The following is a 6,613-nucleotide window of genomic DNA, read 5'->3' as shown; positions in this document are numbered from 1 at the left end:
TCTTCCTGATGTGCCATCCCAGAAGGCCAGACAGAAGGCCAAAGTAGGGAGGGAGGGAGGGAGGGAGGGAGGGAGAGACAGACAGAGAGAGAGAGAGAGAGAGAGAGAGAGAGAGAGAGAGAGACCTTTCTTCCCACACTGTCCACCTTCCCACACTTCTCTCACCTCCCACTTGCCCCATCACACAGGGAACAGATCCAGATCACAGCAGGTGCTTATCTGTGACACGGGGAAGTCATGGTTCTAATCCAGTTCCTCAGAGGACTAACGTCAGCCCTTGTCAGGTGCTAGGAAGAGTGCCTGGCATGTGTGGGTGAGTAGCAACCTGGCCAGGCCTTCACATGGCTGCCTCTTCCTGGAGCTTCTTCCTGAGTCATGCCGGAACCCTTGTTCCCACCATTGGGGCCCTTAGTGTCCAAATCAAGATACCTGACCTAATTATCACACTTGACAGAGAGTTCCTCAAAGTCAGGGATAGAGTTCCCTTAACCACCCTACTGGGAACTGAACCCCACAGTGCCCAGACTGGGTGAGGATTCCATGCTGCTGTGGTTTAAGTATGAAATGTCTCCACCGGACTAAGTTTGATCCCTAGCTAGGTGGCACTATGGTGGCATGGGGTGAGCAACTTTCCTTCCCGGTATCCTTCCACCATGGAGTGCTACCATTACACAGGCCTCGAACAGTTGAGCCAGTTGATCGGAGACTGAGACTTCAGAACTCAAAGAAGATTTTCTTCCTTTAAATTGTCTTCCTCAGGCCAGGCGTTGGTGGCGCACACCTTTAATCCCAGCTCTCGGGAGGCAGAGGCAGGCGGATCTCTGTGAGTTTGAGGCCAGCCTGGTCTCCAGAGCGAGTGCCAGGATAGGCTCCAAAGCTACACAGAGAAACCCTGTCTCAAAAAACCAAAAAAAAAAAAAAAAAGTCTTCCTCAGGTGTTTTGTCATAGTAATGGGTTAATTGACGCCACACATCCTTTTTATGATTGGGAATTGGAGGCTCTGAGGAGCAATATCAGATAGCTCTCGAGAGGCAGAAGCAGGGCCTTCGCAGCTCAAACAAGATCCTGTTGACCCTAATTGCAAAGTTGAGCTGTTCACTGTGATGCTGTGACGTTGCGATGCTGTCGTCACACACTCACAAAGGGCTCAGCACAGTCCAACGTGCTTTTGCACTCTTATGCTCAAACTTCTCGAGTTAGCCCTGCTTTCTAGTCATTGTACAGGAAACTGAGGCACAGGGGTTTTAAGTGACAAGCCAAGGCTACACAGGTCAGGATTTGAACTCAGTGTCTCTCCTCCCTGCCTCTGAAGTCCCACCCTTAGGATAGAGGATGGGACATGGTGTGAAGAGTGCCCCCTATGGGCAGTTCTAGTGAACTGACCATTCATACAGCAGACAGTGCTGAAGGGAGGCGGCCATGGTAGAGCTGGGCTGTTTTCAACAGAGTGATCCAGCACACATGCACACACTTGGCTCCCTTCATGGCTGGGTCACCTTCAGGGTGAGTCACCTCCTGGGAGATCTGGACGTCCTTCCGCCATGCTCACTTAACGGCATAGCTCTAGACAAAGGGCCCTTTGGACACTAAGCCCATGTGATCTCCCTGGCGCCGCTGCTGCACTAATCCTTCCAGGACGGCCAAGGAGGCCCCAGGAGACAGGCCAGCCTCAGAGCCACTGTGGCTGGGCTGCCCTCAGGCAGTGAGTGAGCCTGGAGGAGGGACAAAAACCACCCCCAGCGAGCCACCATGCTTGGCTCTCAGCGGGTCTCATGGGCTTCTGCTTTCTTGGGTGAGGAAAAAGATATTTGAATTCTTGGATTTTACTTCAGTTTAAATGGTGATAGATATGTTCACTTATCCAGTATCTGGGGCACAACTACTTGGTGCCAGTCAGTAGAGAGTCAGATTTTACACAGTGGAGGCCCAGTGACATAGATGGGACCATCAATTGCAAATGCCACTCCTAATCTCTCCATGACAGAGAGGTGTAGACAGAAGCATAGGGAAGACCGGGTGTGGTCCAAATTGGTAACCAGAGCAAGTTGGGTATAACCCACTCTACACAGGCCTCTCACTCCGGGAGCCATGAGGGACTGTGGTCTCCTGGGGCTTCAGACATGGTCCAGACACTTCCTACCCAATCTCCCACACTCTTCACTTCAGAGAAGAGAAAGGCATCCTGGTTAGAGGTGAACTCCAATCCCAGAGTCCTTCTGACCGTCATGGGATATAGCAGCTCACCTGGGGTTTCTTCTTCATGCCCCATGTGACCTTGTAGAGCCTGCAAGGACCCTAGATAATGAAGCTGAGAGAGCTCTGTCCCTGGAAGTGTTGAATGCCAGGTCCTGTCTTCAGTTTTGTAGGCCAGGTTGGATTTACATTAAGCAGGCAGAAAGATGGCAGCTGAACTCATGCCCAGACTGTGTCCTTCGATATTCCATTAATGCCCCTGAATGCAGATGGGGAAACTGAGTCCTGAAAAGCAGCCAGGCCAGGAGAACAGGCTTTGCTGTGGTGACATAAGCCAAGCTTGTCAGAACTGGAATCTATGTCACATGCCTTCTGAGTCCCTTTGCTGCTAGGAAGGGGCAGGAAGCATCACCTGCTAGGGGGCTGGGCAATGTAGACCGAGACTGGCCTTGGCAGGAGAACGAACCCCCTGGCCTCTCAAAGGAGGGTTGTGGCCTGGAGGAGGTGGCAGCGAGTAGATGTGGAATAGGACTTGGTCTGGGGCTGAGTATGTGGAGCAGGCGGCCTCAGTGAGTGCCTGGGCCAGTGAGACTGAGCCATCATTTGTATGTGACCCTGTAACTGTGCTATGCTGGGCTGAGAGCTGGGTGTACTCTTGGTTTTCCAGGAGAATTCACGTCTCAGATGGGGCACAGGGATTGCTAAGTGGTCCAGAGGGGTAATCAAAGGCATGGCAGACAGCAGGGCTGGCATGTGCAAAGGCCCAGAGGTAGGAAGAATGAGGGTAACAAGGAACAGGGAAAAGCATGAGAGGACGGGGTGGGAGTGTAGAGTGTCATGTATGTCAAGGGGAGCCTGGGCAGTAGAGTGACCGATGGACGCTTCTAGGGGAGTAGTGAGTGACTGGGGAAAGGACGGAAGAGACCTTGGGGGAAGGGAACGTTGTATAGTATGGTAAGATGCAGCCTACATGGATACATAAAATCATCACAGGCTTGAAGCTTTCCCTGTATGGAAATTTACATAAAAAATTGTGGCCTGTATGTGGAAGTGGGTAGCGGTGTCACATCCTGCTATCTGCACATCACTTTGAAACATCTAAGAAACAGGGCTGAGGACAGAGCTTAATTGGTCAGGGCTCACTAGCAATATATAGTCTTGGATTGAATCCACAGCATCACACAGACCAAATATGGTGACGACAGGCTGTAATCCCAAGGAGATGGAGGCAGGAGGTTCAGAAGTTTGAGGTTATCCTCAGCTATATGGTGAATCTGAGGCCAGCCTGGGATACATGAGACTTTGTCTCAATATATAAAAAGTAAAATGCTCTTGAAAATAAAAAGTGGCTCTGTGGTTGTATAAAAATGCGACAGAGCAGGTACCAGACTGCAAACGGTGGCCAGACTGATGAGAGTTGTCAGGTGTGCGGTGTTCCGTGGATGCCTCCCTCAGCTTTGCTGTACATATGATGTTTTTCTCATGGCGTGTGTGTGTGGGAATCTTCTGTAGATCTAAAGCATCCAACCTATGAGCTGGCCCACATCTGAACAGTTGGAGCCATATCCACCTCCCAGAGTTCCCAAATCGGCCTCCTGAGGCATGTTTCCCCTCCATTTACCCCATGGAAATAATACGAACTTGGAGAGGACAGGGTCACACAGAGTGAACCTCAATCCCATGAGGCTGAGCAGGTCCAATCTACCCACCAGACCACCTGGAATGGGCAGTGCCGGCCTTGGGGTCTAGAAGCCAGACATGCTCCCCTGAAGGCCTCTCTGGGATCTTTAGGGATGTACCCAGATAAATGTGATAAAACCCAGCTCATATGACACCATCCGGGGCTGAACACACTTCTTGGAATAGCCACAAACCACAAACTCTTGTGGTTTTGGGGCTCAATATTCAGGTTTGTAGAGAAAATCTGAATTCCGGTCTTATAATTCTAGTCTGTCATAATTACACAGCCCTTCCCTGTCCGGGTCCCTGCTTGGACTGTGGCCACTTTATAAGGCTGACCTGTGGCCAGACTCAGCCCACAGCAGAGGCCTGGGCACCAGACCTCTCAGGATTGACTTGCACGACCCAGCAAGGGTAAGGAGGAGTCCCTTCCCTGTCACAGGTCCAGGCTGATAGAAGAGGCATCGGCCTGGCAAGGGGATGAGAAACCCCACACCACAAGCCTTCAGGGAAGCCCTGCCAGCTGTCAGGACCTCAGATAACAGCAAATAGACCCAAATCAGGACACATGAATGAATGCAAAAGCTTTGCCCAGCTTTCCCAGGAGTGTGAGCCAAATGGGATTTCTATGACCTCTGTAGTGCTTTTCAGTTGCTTGCTGATGCTGGAAATGCCCCCACTGCTGTCCATTGTTTTAATAGGAAGAGTTTTTTTTTTTTTTTTATGTAGAGCTCTTCAGGCATGGGGTCAAGATGAGTCAAGGCAGCCAGAAAAAAATTCTTGGACATACTAGTTTTTAATACTCTAGTAAAGCTAAGAGCCTCCCAAACTCCTGGGATCATCAGGTGGGCAGATGGAGTTCAGAAGTTTTGTGAAATTCAAGAGTGGTGGGAATGAGTTAAAGAGAAGAGTGTTAAGTGCAAGGTGTTGATGCTAACAATGGGAGAGTGTTGTGTGCTGATACTCTGAGGCAGATGACTGAGTTGCCTGGGAAGATGAAGTGGGTGAAGGAGGCAAGGGCACAGAGGCTGCCAAAGCTTCCTGGAAGCCAGCCACCTGAGCCCGAGTCAGGCCTCACCACACCTCAGCATGCCCCTCATTTCCTGAGGGTCAGAGGTGACTATCCTAAACTAGAACAACGACTGCCCTTTACTAAGCCCCACTTGCGTGGCTTAGATACCTCACTTTTGTGGTTGATGAATTAAGAGGCCCAAAAAGGCAAAGTCTTTGCCTAAGGGTCAGAATTTAGAGGGCTCTGATCCAAAGCCGTGGTCTTAAGCCTATGGTGTGGCTCTCACTACTCTAAGGGAGGGAAGAGAGCTGGCTGGAAGTGTGCGACAGTGCCTTGATGGATGTGTTGGTGAGTGGAAGGATGGATGGATGGATGGATGGATGGATGGACAGATGAACAGATGGCTTGCTGGCTGGATTGCAATGGTTCTCAACCTCTTTGACAAACCTCTATCTCCAAAAATATTTACATTATGATTCACAACAGTAGCAAAACTATGAAGTAGCAACAAAAATAATTTTAGGGTTGGGGGTCACTGCAATGTGAAGAACTCTATTAAACGGTTCCAACATTATGAAGGCTGAGAACCAGTGGATTAATTGGGCGGCCAGATAAATGACTGGAAGGTCTAGCTGCTTAGATAACAGCTAGATAGGAAAATGGATAGGCGGATGGGAGGTAGATGTACAGATGGACACATGGGTAGACAGATGGGAGAGTGGGTAGGTGTATGGATTGTGTGGACAGACAGACAGATGGATAGATGGATGGACAGGGGGGAGGATGGGTTGGGGGTTGATTTGGTGGATCGAGCATAACTTAGTAGCTGTTTGGATGATGAATAGACACGAGTGTGGACAGAATGCCAGGATGGTAGAAGAATGAATAGAAGAATGGGTAGGGAGGGTAGGTAGCCAGTAGGGAGATAAGTAGATGGACAGATGCTAGAGAGCTCTAAAGAGCTGCTAGCTTCCAGAGTGCTATTTGGTTTGAAATTTCCATCCCTGCCCTTGCAGCTCAATTATTAAATTCCGTTTTGAGAGGTGGATTTCCATGCTCTGGGGTCATTTGTTTAATGTGTGATCTTGTCACTAGATGAATTTTTATTTGAAAAAAGTTAAAGTTGTATCAGGAATTCTGGACTATGTCCTACTGTGTGACCTTTGTCAATATCTTGTCTCTGGATCTTGGGATTCTCATATGACTTACAGCCTGAGGATGTTTATTTCTGCCTGCTAACCAGAGCTGGATGGATGAAAGACAAGGATGACAGATGGATGATAGAAGAAAGGGTGAATGTGTGAGTGGATGGGTGGACGGATGGATAAGAGAATCAATGGATGGATAAATGGATAAGGTATAGTGGGAAATTACCAATACAGAGGCAGGTAGAAATATAAGGGTATTTAATAGGGAAAAGCCTTACTTACAGAGCGACCTAGCCAGCCGGCATGGCAGCAGTCTGTACTGCAAGAAGCAAAGTGAAACCGAAAGAGCAAACGGAGTCACACTAGTCACTCTGACCACGCCCTCACAAGCGTGGTCAGGCACACCTGTAGCCAGCCCCTAAGAAGGCGTGGCTACAGCTTCCCCTACAGATGGGTAGCTGGGTAGATAGCTGAGTTGGTGGGTGGGTGGACAGATGGATGAATGGATGGGTGTTTAAAAGGATGGGTGGGAGGACAGTCATAGCAGTGACACTGTTTCAGCAGGAAAGCAACATCAGT

Source organism: Cricetulus griseus, chromosome 6, assembly GCF_003668045.3.
Source record: "Cricetulus griseus strain 17A/GY chromosome 6, alternate assembly CriGri-PICRH-1.0, whole genome shotgun sequence".
NCBI lineage: Eukaryota > Metazoa > Chordata > Mammalia > Rodentia > Cricetidae > Cricetulus > Cricetulus griseus.
This window is presented reverse-complemented; position numbering follows the sequence as displayed.